Source organism: Salminus brasiliensis, chromosome 20 (genome assembly GCF_030463535.1).
Source record: "Salminus brasiliensis chromosome 20, fSalBra1.hap2, whole genome shotgun sequence".
Classification (NCBI taxonomy): Eukaryota; Metazoa; Chordata; class Actinopteri; order Characiformes; family Bryconidae; genus Salminus; species Salminus brasiliensis.
Window position 1 is genome coordinate 24,515,325 of NC_132897.1, and position 18,547 is coordinate 24,533,871.

Here is an 18,547-nt window from a genome sequence, read left to right on the forward strand (position 1 = left end):
TGGAGAGGTCAGATCTCAGACCCATCAGGAAGTTGTTGCGCAGATGTGCTGCCCATGGGGTAACATCTTCTGGATTGTTTGCTCTCGCCGCAGGTACTTCCAGTCTGCTAAAGTCCGTGTGAAGTCTCGTCAAGCGAACTAGATAATCTTGAACAGTCTCTCCATCTTCCTGCTTGCATGCTGCTATTTTCCCTGTGTTCACATGTAGGGGAAAGGCAGCTTCCAATCGAGTTCTCAAGTCTCTTATCATGTTTCGATAAGGGGCATTGGGGTCCGGATGAACGTTAGCTCCGGGGTTGTAGGTGGGATCAGCCAGGCGTACATCTCCATCCGGCCAGCCTCGATCAACCTTGCAGTAGCTGGAGCCCAATTTTCGGAACAGAATGCGTTTTATCTCATTCGAGGTCAGACGACATGATATAACAAAGTCCTCGAATTCTCCTCCAAACTTGCTTCATCCTACTTGTCGGGGGTCAGACAGGCCTGAGGCAGCTTCCATCATGTCCTTTTCAATCCAGTATCGATGTACTAAGAGGGGACCCTCTGGTCCAGCCACCTCTACCATAGGAAAAGAGCTGCAGTGCAGTGAAGACTTCCCCTGGTCAGGAAGTTAAGTCCTTTTCCTGTGTCATGGCTTCGGGTATGGGAAGCTACTGGCGATGCGAGTGGGCTGGCCTTCCCGTGTCTGGCGTCCAGTTCCTCAAGCGCCTGTTGCGCTGCGGCATAGGGACCTGCGATGCCGGGTCTGGTGGTAGGCCATATGGTGGAGGAAGTTGTTCCACTGCCGCTTGATCGGGTGCTGCTCCAGCCTAGTTCTGGTGTTCCTGCTGCTGCTGGTCTTCCTGCAGGTCAGGATCGGCAGCAACTGAGACACACTGAGACACTGGTTTAGTTTTACCCCCACCCCTCTTTCCTCTCTCTGTCTGCCTGCGCTCTGCTTCTTCTATCCAAAACCCAATCGCCCATAACATACTTGCTTTATGTTTCGCACAATGTTTAAACACTGCTTGTGGGCACCCCACCGGTGCTTGTCCCACTCTATCCTTAAACTTATGCAGATATTTCACATTGTGAAATATGGCTCCCAGTAGTCGGGAATCCGAAATATTTTATCCACAATGGGACATACATTACACTATCAGTACCATAATCCTGGCTCATCTGACTTAAGAGAGCTGCAGTGTTAACCTTTGGTTTAAAACGTAATTCCTTAGCTAACTGGGATCCCATCTTGTTCTCTCACTTGATTTAGTGACTCAATTAGTAATTTAGCCCCAACAACCACGTCTCACCTCCCTTTGCCTACTTATTCTATATTTGGTACCCTGTACCAAAACTATTAGCACTCTTTCCCACGGTCTGGACCTATTGCTCTAGTGATATGTCTATCAATAGAGGCCTCGCTATGATCAGGCTAGTCTTCACTTGTTACACCGTCATGTAACTAAACTTCATTCAGGAGGAATGCTCAAGGAAAGGTGGAGGGGAATTACATTTTCGGAAGTAATTATTCTGTCACTCACCACCACCAATGTTCGTAGATGAGGCTTGGATTGCAAGCGGAGGGATCAGTCACACTCACCCCACGGTACTTCTCCCTTGCTATGTGGGATTTTCCCCTGCTTTTGGGTCCAGCCTCTGCCAGAGAGCATCCTCTGTGTGTGTGTTCACTTCTCTCCCCTCCGCTGCACTCCGTTGCTCATCCTGTTCGTGATGCCAGATTGTGATGGAAAAACCGTGACAGAAATGAAAAGCTGAGTCTCTGAGTCAGGATCAAAGTGAGTAACAAATTTATTGGAGTAAGACAATGCAATGCATAAAATCTTCCTCAGTGCAGAACAGTTTCTCAGAGTCTTTATACCCTCAGCCCCACCTTGGTTATGCTACAATTATCAGTTCATTCCCTTATGTAGCTAGAAGCAAAATCATCACTGTATAACATTTACTCTTTTGCTACCTGTTAGCAGTGTTCGGGCACATTCTGTCCCCAGTGCACCCCCTTCACACCGGCCTTGACCGATTTTGGCCAGCATAAGTACCCAACTATGGTACAACTGTGTCCCCTTTCCAAAATGTGCTTTAAGAGGCACTATCCCAGTGACAAGCCATTCTTGGCCCTAATAGCCATTCTTGTACCTTGTACCTGAAATATCCACACATGTTCACAATGTCTTTCTATGCTGTTTATTTAGTGGTAAACATACACTCAACTTTAGCATTAATTGAAAGAGCTTTAGAAACAGAACTTTTTTATGGAGGTGAAAATATAAAAGACAAAAAACAAAAAAACAAACAAAAACAATTTGACTCAATAGCATTAAAATGTGGCTTTAACAGCAAACAAAACAATGAAATAAAGCAAAAAATTATTTATTATACCAGCTTTTATTCTAACATGGCCAAATGTATGCCATACTCAAAGAATCCATATCAAAAGGTTACATTTATTCCTTTTGATCAGCCTTATTAAAAAGAAAAGCACCCACCAGACACCAGAAACAACATTTTACCACACAGAACCCACAGAGTTTCTATGTTTAGGAAGTAAGATTTTCCAAAACAATGGAATCACTTTACTATGCAGATGGCCCATTACACAAACACCAAGAAAATACTAAACATCATTGTGTGCAATATTAGATACACACTGAAGCACCTTTTCTTGAAACTGTATACATCTGAGAGTATCAATGAATTTAAGAGTATTCTGTAGGTCTGCTGGTAGAGACAAAAATGGCATGCTTACACATGGCGAGCATCTCTTGAAGAGTACCTAGGAGTCCTTTAGTGGAAAACTCCCAGCATTGTTTCAGCTGAAGCAGTGACAAACATACATCATTAGGGAATGGATGGCATCGATCTCATCATACAACTGTAAGATAAAAGCAGAAAATACACACTCATTGTGATGTTGTAATAAAGTGCAGTGATGAAGGCAGTAGCAAAGAGTAAAAAACCTAGAACAGCCATAAATATCTTATAATAGACTATTAAAGACACAATTGACACATTTGATGGCTAACCTCCAGCAGAAGGTTTTTAATGGCCATTCCCTCAGCTAGTTCTCCATGCTGCCAATGCAAAGGTCTTCTTCATGTGGTCATTCACGATCATTAAATCAGGTTGTGTCGTCCTGTACTTTTCATGCAACACCTTAATGTGGGCCTCAGACGTAGCATCCTCTCCAACAATGCATGATTCCTTCAGCAAAGTTATCAGTCTCAAACAAAAAAGAGAAATTACGCAAATCTCTCCACCAATATTACACCAACTACTCTTCTGTGATCAACAATAATAAATTTATTCTAAAAAAAACAAACTTACATAACCGTCCTCCTTAACATCCCTCAGGAAACGGCTCTTCACAATTAATGCATCGTCAACCTGAACATACTCTGCATTGGTGGGATACCTGCATGCCAAGAGTAACAAAATGAATCAAATGTGTCAGTAATTCTGTTCATCTAACAAATCAGTTGAATCCTATGTAAACATGTAGCCACTCCTGGGGGTCATTTCACAATGCAGGATTTCTCAGTTTAGTAACCTAAAGTAGGCCCAAAGTCAAGCCTATCCAGTAGGTAAGGATCTGAGGCACGTTTTGAAAGGGGGTTCAGTTCCTAATCAGCATCTGGCACTAGGAAGTGGCACTGCACCTTTTGAAAGTCAAGTTTGGTGGACATATGCCAAAAAGGGGAAGAGGCCTATGCTAAGTAACTGTTTCACAGAGACCATAAATCCATACATCCTACAATTTTACATGCTTTACATGCTTAGCCTATTCTACAGTGAAAAGAAAAAGTATGTGAACCCTTTGCAATTTTATGGGTTTCTGCATTAATTTGTCATAAAATGAGATCTAATCCAGGTCAAGCGTATTAACATAATGTGCCTAAAATAAGAACAAAAAAATTCTGAATCTCAAAGAAAGCTAACTGGAGTCAGGTGTTCTCATACCTGAAGTCTTCTCTACTCTTCTGAGTTTCGCTCCACACAAGAAGAATATGCATATGTGAGCCATGCCTCACCAAAAAGAGCTTTCAGAGGATCTACAGTCAAAATGACCCCAAGAGCAGAACAGAGACTCACCATTGAGGTAAAGAAACAGCCCTGAGTGAGAGCCAACGACCTGAAGACCAACCAACTCCAGAAAAGGCTGAAACTCTCGCAGCTCAACAGAACCGCTCAACAGTAAGTAGGTTGTAAATAAATTAAATAATAAAACCAGTCTCTCCTTTCTTTGGCTATGTTTCCTTTCCTTCGAGTTCAATCCACTTGAAAAGTCTAACTTTCTTTATTTTCCTCCCACACTGCTGAGTGTAGTCCCCCCAGAGAAGAATAAAGGTCCGTCCACTGCTTCTGAACTCTCCAAGCTGTTCCTCTAGACGAGGGCTTGGTTCACCATCAAGTGTTCACGCAGGTGCAGCCAAACTGCAGAGAAGAGTCACAGAAGAGTCAGAAAATAACTGTCCTGTTAACAAAATACAAATAAATGTACAAAGTAAAGCTTTTTTTTCTTCCCTCTTTTCAATAATATTTCACATATATTATATTTAGGGATGCACCAACCTTTTTCAGTTCCTAGACCAATGCATACACTTAACGATATATACACAATACTGATCTGAAACCATTGTTAAATAAATAAACCGTATACCTCACCATGTGGGAGAGACTTAAAGCATCAGGATTGATGTAAATTTGACCTCACTAACTTTGTCAAAAAAAATACAACAAATTAACACACAGATGTAAATGCATTAAATTACTATTTATTTGTCACTAAAATAAGAAACAATTGTGCAGGACCTTGGCCTGTTGGGCCTGTTGTGCTGATTCTTTGTCTCATTGGGCTTTAAGCCACTTGCCTATTGTCTGTTTTCTATATTGGCATAAAAGTCCTACAACTCAGGCCTCCTTAAAGCCATAGCTGACCTATGTGACTCCAGTGTTGTGATAGAGGGCAAGTTTTTTTTCATGGTTATTCCTACTCCATCCACTATGTGGCACTATAATGGAAGTAGGCCAGGTTACAAGCCAAAAGGAGAGACCATGCTGCAGCAAAGAGGTTTACATGTGGCTAACTTCAGGCCTTACTGTAATGAAGATCCTGTTCTGCTTTGACAAAAAGCTTCTCTTTTTTCTTATTTGTTTATTTCTTTTGTTTACACTTCCTACAACTAACTTACTCTTCATATGGATATTTGAATACCTACACACAGAGGACAAAGGTAGGATAAAGGTATCACTCCTGAATTTACTCTCAGCAACTCCAACCAAGGACCAAGGTCCAGATACGGTTCAGGATAATAAAATTCCACAAAAATATGTGGAAGTAGTAACACCAGTGAAAGTGGTGAGATTGGGTATGGGGGTGAGATTAGGCATAGCCATGTTAACAGAGTTTAGTAAGTTTCTGTGGGTTGCTTTCCTTTCTGTTCCTTTAAAAAGCTCTCTCTCCATCCATCCACAATGCTCTTTCTGTCTGTTTATCTATCCTGGATGATAGGTCTTCATTTGCCTACTCGCTGTTTGCTAGTTCTCATGTTGTTTGTTACTCCAGAATAGTGTTTTTTTAGCTGAAAATGCAGTCATTTTGATGATTAGTTGTGTGTATTTATTTGGAACTCATGTGTTCATCAGTGTTGCCTGGCTTTTATTCTGAAATATGAAGTCAGTGAGACCAAACATTGCATTGTTAATATCGGGATCAATATCCGATCGTAATATCTGAAAGATGCATCCCTAGTCTCATTGGGTTCTTTATGTCTCATTGGGCCTGCTTTGCTGGTTCTTTATGTCTCATTGGGCCTGCTTTGCTGGTTCTTTATGTCTCATTGGGCCTGCTTTGCTGGTTCTTTATGTGTCATTGGGCCTGCTTTGCTAGTTCTTTATGTCTCATTGGGCCTGTTTTGCCTGGTTCTTTATATCTCATTGGGCCTGTTGTGGTTGGGCCTTTAAGCCACTTGCCTATTGTCTATTTTTCTGTATTGGCATAAAAAAAATCCTACAACTTGGGCCTACTTGAAGCCATAGCTGACACCCATGTGACTCCAGTGTTGGGATAGATGGCATGTTTTGTTCATGGTTATTCCTACTTCATCCACTATGTGGCAGTATAATGGACGTATGCCAGGTTACAAGCCAAAAGAAGGAAACCATGCTGTAGCAAAGAGGTATACATCTGGCCAACTTCAGGCCTCACTGTAATGAAGATTGTTATTGGTGGAACTATAGGTTCTAATACTTACTGTAAGTTTTTTTAGCTGAAAATGCAGTAATTTTGATGATTAGTTGTGTGTATTTTTTTGGAACTCATGTTTTCATCAGTGTTGCCTGGATTTTATTCTGAAATATGAAGTCAGTGAGACCAAACATTGCATTGTTAATATCGGGATCAATATCCGATCGTAATATCTGAAAGATGCATCCCTAGTCTCAATGGGCCTGTTTTGCTGGTTCTTTATGTCTCATTGGGTCTGTTTTGCTGGTTCTTTATGTCTCATTGGGTCTGTTCTGCTGGTTCTTTATGTCTCATTGGGTCTGTTTTGCCTGGTTCTTTATGTCTCATTGGGCCTGCTTTGCTGGTTCTTTATGTCTCATTGGGCCTGCTTTGCTGGTTCTTTATGTCTCATTGGGCCTGCTTTGCCTGGTTCTATATGTCTCATTGGGCCTGTTTTGCTGGTTCTTTGTCTCATTGGGCCTGTTGTGGTTGGGCATTTAAGCCACTTGCCAATTGTCTATTTTTCTATATTGGCATAAAAAAAAAAATCCTACAACTTGGGCCTACTTGAAGCCATAGCTGACACCCATGTGACTCCAGTGTTTGGATAGATGGCATGTTTTTTTTTTTCATGGTTATTCCTACTCCATCCACTATGTGGCACTATAATGGAAGTAGGCCAGGTTACAAGCCAAAAGGAGAGAACATGCTGTAGCAAAGAGGTTTACATGTGGCTAATTTCAGGCCTCACTGTAATGAAGATCCTGTTCTGCTTTGACAAAGCTTCTCTTTTTTCTTATTTGTTTATTTCTTTTGTTTACACTTTCTACAACTAACTTACTCTTCATATGGATATTTGAATACCTACACACAGAGGACAAAGGTAGGATAAAGGTATCACTCCTGAATTGACTCTCAGCAACTCCAACCAAGGACCAGGGTTCAGATACGGTTCAGGATTATAAAATTCCACAAAAATATGTGGAAATAGTACCACCAGTGAAAGTGGTGAGATTGGGTATGGAGGGTGAGATTAGGCATAGCCCTGTTAATGGAGTTTAGTAAGTTTCTGTGGGTTGCTTTCTGTTCCTTTAAAAAGCTCTTCTCTCTCCATCCATCCACAATGCTCTTTCTGTCTGTTTATCTATCCTGGATGATAGGTCTTCAGTTGCCTACTCGCTGTTTGCTAGTTCTCATGTTGCTTGTTACTCCAGAACAGTGTTTTTTAGCTGAAATGCAGTAATTTTGATGATTGGTTGTGTTTTTTTTGGAACTTATGTGTTCATCAGTGTTGCCTGGCTTTTATTCTGAAATATGAAGTCAGTGAGACCAAACATTGCATTGTTAATATCGGGATCAATATCCGATCATAATATCTGAAAGATGCATCCCTAGTCTCATTGGGCCTGTTTTGCTGGTTGTTTATGTCTCATTGGGCCTGCTTTGCTGGTTCTTTGTCTCATTGGGCCTGTTTTGCTGGTTCTTTATGTCTCATCGGGCCTGTTTTGCTGGTTCTTTGTCTCATTGGGCCTGTTTTGCCTGGTTCTTTATGTCTCATTGGGCCTGTTGTGGTTGGGCCTTTAAGCCACTTGCCTATTGTCTGTTTTTCTATATTGGCATAAATTCCTACAACTTGGGCCTACTTGAAGCCATAGCTGACACCCATGTAACTCCAGTGTTGGGATAGATGGCATGTTTTTTTTCATGGTTATTCCTACTCCATCCACTATGTGACAGTATAATGGAAGTATGCCAGGTTACAAGCCAAAAGAAGGGACCCATGCTGTAGCAAAGAGGTTTACATGTGGCTAACTTGAGGTCTCACTGTAATGAAGATTGTTATTGGTGGAACTATAGGTTCTTTTACTCATTGTAAGTTTAATTATTTATATTTTAAGCCAAGCCTTGTGATTTTATGCAAAAAAAGTCTTAATAAAACTCTCCATCCTGTTTCACTTTAGCGTTTCTCTCTTTTTTTCTGATCCACAGCACATCTCTAGCAGAGGAGCTGAGGTAACACCCCCCTGAACGCTGATTGGCCGACTCTGACGCAGACCAGACCTTGGCAACAAGCTATTGGCTGTCATTTTAGGCTCGATTTATTTACTTTACTTATCAGTAAGTAATTTTCTATCTGCTTTAATGGCTGTTATATTATTTTAAAACAGAAATGATTGTTTTTATTCATTTATTATTTTTTGCTTTACCTTACATTCTACATATTGAAGTGCTTTATTGACAGTATTTGATGTGTTTGACAGTGATATATTGACAGTTTTTCTAAGATTCTGCTATTTTTTTTTCAATGTGTCAATATTATGTGAAATATTACAACATAAACAACACTGACAATCTCATCTCATTGGTCTCCTCCTGGACTAGATTAATTTATTAGAAAGTGCTTCCAGCAGTAAAACTACAGGTAGGATAATCTGATAGACTAGTTTAATTTATCAGAAAGCCGATTGCTTTGCTGTTGCAGCATGTTGTGTAAATGTCCATTAGTCTATTCTATAATATTGTCTGTCCAGAGGACTTGATATAAACATTCACCAATTAGGGTGAAAGATATAGGGATTTATCAATGTAGGCATATTCTGTTAACTAGTGAAGTCAAAAACGCACCACAACAGTGCTGTGATCTTCTGTTTCCTATATGTTATATTTAGGGATGCACCAACCTTTTTCAGTTCCTAGACCAATGCATACACTTAATAATAGATACGCAATACTGATCTGAAACCATTGATAAATAAACTGTATACCTCACCATGTGGGAGAGACTTAAAGCATCAGGATTGATGTAAATTTGACCTCACTAACTTTGTCAAATAAAATACAACAAATTAACACAGATGTAAATGCATTAAATTACTGTTTATTTGTCACTAAAATATAGTGCCATCCACTATGTGGCACTATAATGGAAGTAGGCCAGGTTACAAGCCAAAAGGAGAGACCATGCTGCAGCAAAGAGGTTTACATGTGGCTAACTTCAGGCCTCACTGTAATGAAGATCCTGTTCTGCTTTGACAAAAAGCTTCTCTTTTTTCTTATTTGTTTATTTCTTTTGTTTACACTTCCTACAACTAACTTACTCTTCATATGGATATTTGAATACCTACACACAGAGGACAAAGGTAGGATAAAGGTATCACTCCTGAATTGACTCTCAGCAACTCCAACCAAGGCCCAAGGTTCAGATACGGTTCAGGATTATAAAATTTCACAAAAATATGTGGAAATAGTACCACCAGTGAAAGTGGTGAGATTGGGTATGGAGGGTGAGATTAGGCATAGCCATGTTAACAGAGTTTAGTAAGTTTCTGTGGGTTGCATTCCTTTCTGTTCCTTAAAAAAGCTCTTCTCTCTCCATCCATCCACAATGCTCTTTCTGTCTGTTTATCTATCCTGGATGATAGGTCTTCAGTTGCCTATTCGCTGTTTGCTAGTTCTCATGTTGTTAATTACTCCAGAATAGTGTGTTTTAGCTGAAAATGCAGTAATTGTGATGTTTAGTTGTGTGTATTTATTTGGAACTCATGTGCCCATCAGTGTTGCCTGGCTTTTATTCTGAAATATGAAGTCAGTGAGACCAAACATTGCATTGTTAATATCGGGATCAATATCCGACCCTAATATCTGAAAGATGCATCCCTAGTCTCATTGAGCCTGTTTTGCTGGTTCTTTGTCTCATTGGGCCTGTTTTGCTGGTTGTTTGTCTCATTGGGCCTGTTGTGGTTGGACTTTAAGCCACTTGCCTATTGTCTATTTTCTATATTGGCATAAAAAAATTTCTACAACTTAGGCCTACTTGAAGCCATAGCTGACACCTATGTGACTCCAGTGTTGGGATAGATAGCATGTTTTTTTTTTTCATGGTTATTCCTACTCCATCCACTATGTGGCAGTATAATGGAAGTACGCCAGGTTACAAGCCAAAAGAAGGGAACCATGCTGTAGCAAAGAGGTTTACATGTGGCTAATTTCAGGCCTCACTGTAATGAATTGGTGGAACTATAGGTCCTAATACTCCTAATTGTAAGTTTAATTCTTTATATATTCAGCCAAGCCTTGTGTGTTTTATTTGAGTTCTGCTTTTGCAGAAAGCTTCTCTTTTTCTTGTTTCTTTGTTTGCATTGTGGACTGGTAATAAGAGGGTGAGTGCAGACCAAATTTTACCCCCCTTCAAGCACTAGTGAGTCAGTCCACATTATTTTGTCTTTCCTTCACTCTGATATAGGTTAATCTTAGTCTCATCTGTCTGCAAGACCTTTCTCCAGAATTCTGCTGGATCTCTTAAGTACTTGTTTGCAAATTGTCTATTCTAAGAGTAGTAATATATTTATCAGATGTTTCTCTGTATACTACAGCTGATTTTGGAATTGTATTTGATATGGATGTTTCACTGGAACAATATTACGTAAAACATGTTAAAATAGGCATATATTATGACTGTGTCAAAATAGTGATTTATTTGTTATAAAAATGCCCTACATGCATGTTTAGATTGTCTAAAGTGAGGAAGTTCATTACATCTCAGGTTAGAGGTTTGAAATACAGGTTTGATTGTCGTTATAACTAACCCCAGCAGCTCCTTATCTCTGTGAGAGTTGTAGGCTTCTGCACTTTTACCATGTACAGCACCTGCTGCATGAATTCAGTCTATTTTGATTAAATATCCTTGTTAAAATTAAAACTGGAAATGTTGAGGAAATTAGGTGATTGTAGTTTCTCTATTGTTTAAAAAAAAAGTCACGTCTGAGATTTTAGGACATTGTGAGTGAGAGGAGGGGTGAAGTAAATATCAGCAGATCCAACATCAAACTAACTTGACTGAGCTCCCCAAACTCCAGTGAAAATGTGCTTCGATATACAAGCGAAGAACTGTTTTTTGTTTTTTTTTTGGCTCCTTAGTAAGACAGCATGATTCACTCTGTTAAAGTCTGAATGACTAGCGTTTCTGAGGAGACCCTTAAAGCTGGTTGCAATGACCTGTACATGGGTTACTGTCGTGGTCTTCTTTGGAGGACTTCTTTTGGAAAGGAGACTCGTGACCACAGTCTTTCAGTTGTAACAATGAAACATTTTATTCCAGTCAAAAGTACAGTGTGGAGAGAGTCTGCCAATTCAGGGTGCTCTCTCTCTGCTCTCACTCCCAGACAAAGGAACACATTGTGTTTTATTCTCTACTACACGTCATATGTTGTTGTACTGTTCCCATATGCAGGATGTCTGCATTTCATCCAGGAATATTCATTAGCCCCCAAAATTACTTATGTGATCTATGTGCTACAGACACAGCTGGACCTTTTAACATCTCTGTCACGTAAATCCAAAAGTATGTCTAATCTAAACATTTTATGTTCGTTCAGTTCATGTTAAGTTTATCAAATTTGGTCTGGGAGCAGATCCCAATCTCCTTTCCCAAGTGTAACCCATGGGCCTCACTATATTATTTCTCAACTCCATACCATTCCTTTAGGCCTATGAACATCTGCATAGCCAATAAATATACTACATTATACTGTAATATGTGGTCTCTTGAATGATCTTTGTTCCTTTAAATGTGCAGTAGCAAGGAGGTTCAGTTCTGACTAACGTCAGGCTTCACTGTAATATAGATCCTTATTGGTGGAACTATAAGTTCTAATAGTCATTGTAAGTTTAATTCTTTATATATTCAGCCAAGCCTTGTGCTGTTCTGCTATTGTAGAAAGCTTCTCATTTTTCTTGTTTATTTCTTTCTTTATTTGCATTCCTAACAACTAACTTGCTCTTCATATGGACTTTGGAATAGACTTACACACAGAGGACTCTGTAGGATAAAGGTATCACTCCTAAATTTACTCTCAGCAACTCAAACCAAGGACGTGCATGGTTGAGGCATGGATCAGAATTATAAAATGTCTTCAAAAAGAAGGATGTCCGAAGTACAAAGACCATTGTGAGAGCTTTTCAACTCCTATGTTTTGAATTGTTCTTAAGAACTCAAAGTATGTATTGTTAATTAGAGGGTGAGTGCAGACCAAGCACTTCAAGCACTATTGAGGCAGTCCACATTTTTTCTTTCCTTCAGTCTCATATAGGTTAATCTTAGTCTCATCTGTCCACAAGACCTTTCTGCAGACTTACATAAAAAAATGTTAAAATAGGCATATTTTATGACAGTGTCAATATAGTGATTTATTCATTATTAAAAATGTGATACATGCATGTTATGATTGACTGGCTTTAAATTAATCTGCAGATGTTTAATGGGTAAGTGAACATTCGGTTTCTATACGCATATTGACTTTCTTTTTTGTCTTTCTTATTTTCAAGATCTCATGACCCACCTGACATACCTTTTTATCTGAAAGTGGATCTGGCCAACAAGGGGCAATCCATCTTCAGCTGAGAGTGGTTGTCTGCAAGCCAGCCAGACCCCGTTCCAGATGCAATTAGTCTGCAACTGTGGAACAGGTACGTGTTAATTTGGTTTTAATACATATATTGATTTTCTTTTTTCTTGTCACACAGGATCTCATGACGCACCTTTTTACCTGAAAGTGGACCTGGCCAAAAAGGGGCAATCCATCTTCAGCTACGAGTGGTTGTCTGCATCTGGAACGGTGTCTGACTGGCTTTCTTTTCATCTGCAACTGAGTTACAGGTAAGTGAACATTCAGTTTCTATACTTATATTGACTTTCTTTTTTGTCTTTCTTATTTTCAGGATGTCATTACCCACCTGACGCATCTTTTTACCTGAAAGTGGATCTTGCAATTAATCTGCAACTGTGTAACAGGTACTTGTTAATTTGCTTTTTATTCATATATTGATTTTCTTTTTTCTTGTCACACAGGATCCCATCATGCACCTTTTTACCTAAACGTGGATCTGGCCAACAAGGTGCAATCCATCTTCAGCTGTGATAGGTTGTCTGCATCTGGAACAGTGTCTGGCTGGCTTGCAATTAATCTGCAACTGTGTTGACTTTCTTTTTTGTTTTTCTTATTTTCAGGATCTCATGACCCACCTGACGCATCTTTTTACCTGAAAGTGGATCTTGCAATTAATCTGCAACTGTGTAACAGGTACGTGTTAATTCGTTTTTTATACATATATTGATTTTCTTTATTCTTGTCACACAGGATCTCATGACGCACCTTTTTACCTGAAAGTGGATCTGGCCAACAAGGCGCAATCCATCTTCAGCTGTGATAGTTTGTCTGCATCTGGAACAGGTTCTGGCTGGCTTGTAATTAATCTGCAACTGTGTTGACTTTCTTTTTTGTCTCTTATTTTCAGGTTCTCATGACCCACCTGACGCACCTTTTAACCTGAAAGTGGATCTGGCCAACAAGGGGCAATCCATCTTCAGATACGAGTGGTTGTCTGCATCTGGAACGGTGTCTGGCTGGCTTGAAATTAATCTGCAACTGTGTAACAGGTACGTGTTAATACGGTTTTTATACATATATTGATTTTCTTTTTTCTTGTCACACAGGATCTCATGATGCACCTTTTTACCTGAAAGTGGACCTGGCCAACAAGGGGCTATCCATGTCCAGCTGTGAGAGGTTGCCTGCATCTGGAATGGTGTCTGACTGGCTTTCTTTTCATTTGCAACTGAGTTATAGGTAAGTGAATATTCAGTTTCAATATTATTTTGACTCACTTTTTCGTCTTTCTAATTTTCAGGATGTCATGACCCACCTGACGCACCTTTTTACCTGAAAGTGGATCTGGCCAACAAGTGGCAATCCATCTTCAGCTGTGAGTGGTTGTCTGCATCTGGAACGGTGTCTGGCTGGCTTGCAATTAATCTGCAACTGTGTAAAAGATACGTGTTATTTCGTTTTATATACATATTGATTTATTTTTTCTGGATCAGTGTCTGGCTGGCTTGCAAATAATCTGCAACTGTGCTGACTTTCTTTTTTGTCTTTCTTATTTTAAGGATCTCATGACCCACCTGACGCATCTTTTTACCTGAAAGTGGACCTGGCCAACAAGGGGCAACTGTGTAACAGGTACGTGTTAATTAAATTTTTATACATTTATTGATTTTCTTTTTTCTTGTCACACAGGATCTCATGATGCACCTTTTTACCTGAAAGTGGACCTGGCCAACAAGGGGCAATCCATCTTCAGCTACGAGTGGTTGTCTGCATCTGGAACGGTGTGTGGCTGGCCTGCAATTAATCTGCAACTGTGTAACAGGTACGTGTTAATTTGGTTTTAATACATGTATTGATTTTCTTTTTTTTTTGTCACACAGGATCCCATCACGCATCTTTTTATCTGAAAGTGGATCTGGCCAACAAGGCGCAATCCATCTTCAGCTGTGATAGTTTGTCTGCATCTGGAACAGGTTCTGGCTGGCTTGTAATTAATCTGCAACTGTGTTGACTTTCTTTTTTGTCTCTTATTTTCAGGTTCTCATGACCCACCTGACGCACCTTTTAACCTGAAAGTGGATCTGGCCAACAAGGGGCAATCCATCTTCAGCTGCGAGTGGTTGTCTGCATCTGGAACGGTCTCTGGCTGGCTTGCAATTAATCTGCAACTGTGTTGACTTTCTTTTTTGTCTTTCTTATTTTCAGGATGTCATGACCCACCTGACGCACCTTTTTACGTGAAAGTGGATCTTGCAATTAATCTGCAACTGTGTAACAGGTACGTGTTAATTTGGTTTTAATACATGTATTGATTTTCTTTTTTTTTTGTCACACAGGATCCCATCACGCAACTTTTTACCTGAAAGTGGATCCGGCCAAAAAGGGGCTATCCATGTCCAGCTGTGAGAGGTTGCCTGCATCTGGAATGGTGTCTGACTGGCTTTCTTTTCATCTGCAACTGAGTTACAGGTAAGTGAACATTCAGTTTCTATACTTATATTGACTTTCTTTTTTGTCTTTCTTATTTTCAGGAAGTCATGACCCACCTGACGCATCTTTTTATCTTGAAGTGGATCTTGCAATTAATCTGCAACTGTGTAACAGGTACGTGTTAATTCGGTTTTTCATACATATATTGATTTTCTTTTTTCTTGTCACACAGGATCCCATCACGCACCTTTTTACCTGAAAGTGGACCTGGCCAACAAGAGGCAATCCATCTTCAGCTGTGATAGGTTGTCTGCATCTGGAACAGTGTCTGGCTGGCTTGCAATTAATCTGCAACTGTGTTGACTTTCTTTTTTGTCTTTCTTATTTTCAGGATCTCATAACCCACCTGACGCACCTTTTTACTTGAAAGTGGATCTTGCAATTAATCTGCAACTGTGTAACAGGTACGTGTTACTTCGGATTTCATACATATATTGATTTTCTTTTTTCTTGTCACACAGGATCTCATGACGCACCTTTTTACTTGAAAGTGGACCTGGCCAACAAGGGGCAATCCATCTTCAGCTATGAGTGGTTGTTTGCATCTAGAACGGTGTCTGGCTGGCTTGCAATTAATCTGCAACTGTGTAACAGGTACGTGTTAATTCGGTTTTTATACATATATTGATTTTCTTTTTTCTTGTCACACAGGATCTCATGACGCACCTTTTTACCTGAAAGGTGATCTTGCAATTAATCTGCAACTCTGTAACAGGTACGTGTTAATTCGTTTTTTATACATATATTGATTTTCTTTTTTTTTTGTCACACAGGATCCCATCACGCACCTTTTTACCTGAAAGTGGATCCAGCCAACAAGGGGATATCCATGTCCAGCTGTGAGTGGTTGTCTGCATCTGGAACAGTGTCTGGCTGGCTTGCAATTAATCTGCAACTGTGTAACAGGTACGTGTTAATTCGGATTTCATACATATATTGATTTTCTTTTTTCTTGTCACACAGGATCTCATGACGCACCTTTTTACCTGAAAGTGGATCTGGCCAACAAGGTGCAATCCATCTTCAGCTGTGAGTGGTTGTCTGCATCTGGAACGGTGTCTGGCTGGCTTGCAATTAATCTGCAACAGTGTAACAGGTACGCGTTAATTCGGTTTTTATACATATATTGATTTTCCTTTTTTTGTCACACAGAATCCCATCACACCTTTTTACCTGAAAGTGGATCCGGCCAACAAGGGGCTATCCATGTCCAGATGTGAGAGGTTGCCTGCATCTGGAATGGTGTCTGACTGGCTTTCTTTTCATCTACAACTGAGTTACAGGTAATTGAACATTCAGTTTCTATACTTATATTGACATTATTTTTTTTCTTTCTTATTTTCAGGATGTCATGACCCACCTGACGCACCTTTTTACCTGAAAGTGGATCTGGCCAACAAGGGGCAATCCATCTTCAGCTGTGAGTGGTTGTCTGCATCTGGAACAGTGTCTGGCTGGCTTGCAATTAATCTGCAACTGTGTAACAGGTACGTGTTAATTCGGTTTTTATACATATATTGATTTTCTTTTTTCTTGTCACACAGGATCTCATGACGCACCTTTTTACCTGAAAGGTGATCTTGCAATTAATCTGCAACTCTGTAACAGGTACGTGTTAATTCGTTTTTTATACATATATTGATTTTCTTTTTTCTTGTCACACAGGATCTCATGATGCACCTTTTTACCTAAAAGTGGATCTGGCCAACAAGGGGCAATCCATCTTCAGCTACGAGTGGTTGCCTGCATCTGGAACGGTGTCTGGCTGGCCTGCAATTAATCTGCAACTGTGTAACAGGTACGTGTTAATTTGGTTTTTATACATATATTGATTTTCTTTTTTTTTGTCACACAGGATCCCATCACGCACCTTTTTACCTAAAAGTGGATCTAGCCAACAAGGTGCAATCCATCTTCAGCTGTGATAGGTTGTCTGCATCTGGAACAGTCTCTGGCTGGCTTGCAATTAATCTGCAACTGTGTTGACTTTCTTTTTTGTCTTTCTTATTTTCAGGATCTCATGACCCACCTGACGCATCTTTTTACCTGAAAGTGGATCTTGCAATTAAACTGCAACTGTGTTGACTTTCTTTTTTGTCTTTCTTATTTTCAGGATGTCATGACCCACCTGAAGCACCTTTTTACCTGAAAGTGGATCTGGCCAACAAGAGGCAATCCATCTTCAGCTGTGAGTGGTTGTCTGCATCTGGAGCGGTGTCTGGCTGGCTTGCAATTAATCTGCAACTGTGTAAAAGATACGTGTTAATTCGGTTTTTATACATATATTGATTTTCTTTTTTCTTGCCACACAGGATCTCATGACGCACGTTTTTACCTGAAAGTGGACCTGGCCAAAAAGGGGCAATCCATCTTCAGATACGAGTGGTTGTCTGCATCTGGAACGGTGTCTGGCTGGCTTGAAATTAATCTGCAACTGTGTAACAGGTACGTGTTAATTAAATTTTTATACATTTATTGATTTTCTTTTTTCTTGTCACACAGGATCTCATGATGCACCTTTTTACCTGAAAGTGGACCTGGCCAACAAGGGGCAATCCATCTTCAGCTACGAGTGGTTGTCTGCATCTGGAACGGTGTGTGGCTGGCCTGCAATTAATCTGCAACTGTGTAACAGGTACGTGTTAATTTGGTTTTAATACATGTATTGATTTTCTTTTTTTTTTGTCACACAGGATCCCATCACGCATCTTTTTATCTGAAAGTGGATCTGGCCAACAAGGCGCAATCCATCTTCAGCTGTGATAGTTTGTCTGCATCTGGAACAGGTTCTGGCTGGCTTGTAATTAATCTGCAACTGTGTTGACTTTCTTTTTTGTCTCTTATTTTCAGGTTCTCATGACCCACCTGACGCACCTTTTAACCTGAAAGTGGATCTGGCCAACAAGGGGCAATCCATCTTCAGATACGAGTGGTTGTCTGCATCTGGAACGGTGTCTGGCTGGCTTGAAATTAATCTGCAACTGTGTAACAGGTACGTGTTAATTCGGTTTTTATACATATATTGATTTTCTTTTTTCTTGTCACACAGGATCTCATGATGCACCTTTTTACCTGAAAGTGGACCTGGCCAACAAGGGGCTATCCATGTCCAGCTGTGAGAGGTTGCCTGCATCTGGAATGGTGTCTGACTGGCTTTCTTTTCATTTGCAACTGAGTTATAGGTAAGTGAATATTCAGTTTCAATATTATTTTGACTCACTTTTTCGTCTTTCTAATTTTCAGGATGTCATGACCCACCTGACGCACCTTTTTACCTGAAAGTGGATCTGGCCAACAAGTGGCAATCCATCTTCAGCTGTGAGTGGTTGTCTGCATCTGGAACGGTGTCTGGCTGGCTTGCAATTAATCTGCAACTGTGTAAAAGATACGTGTTATTTCGTTTTATATACATATTGATTTATTTTTTCTGGATCAGTGTCTGGCTGGC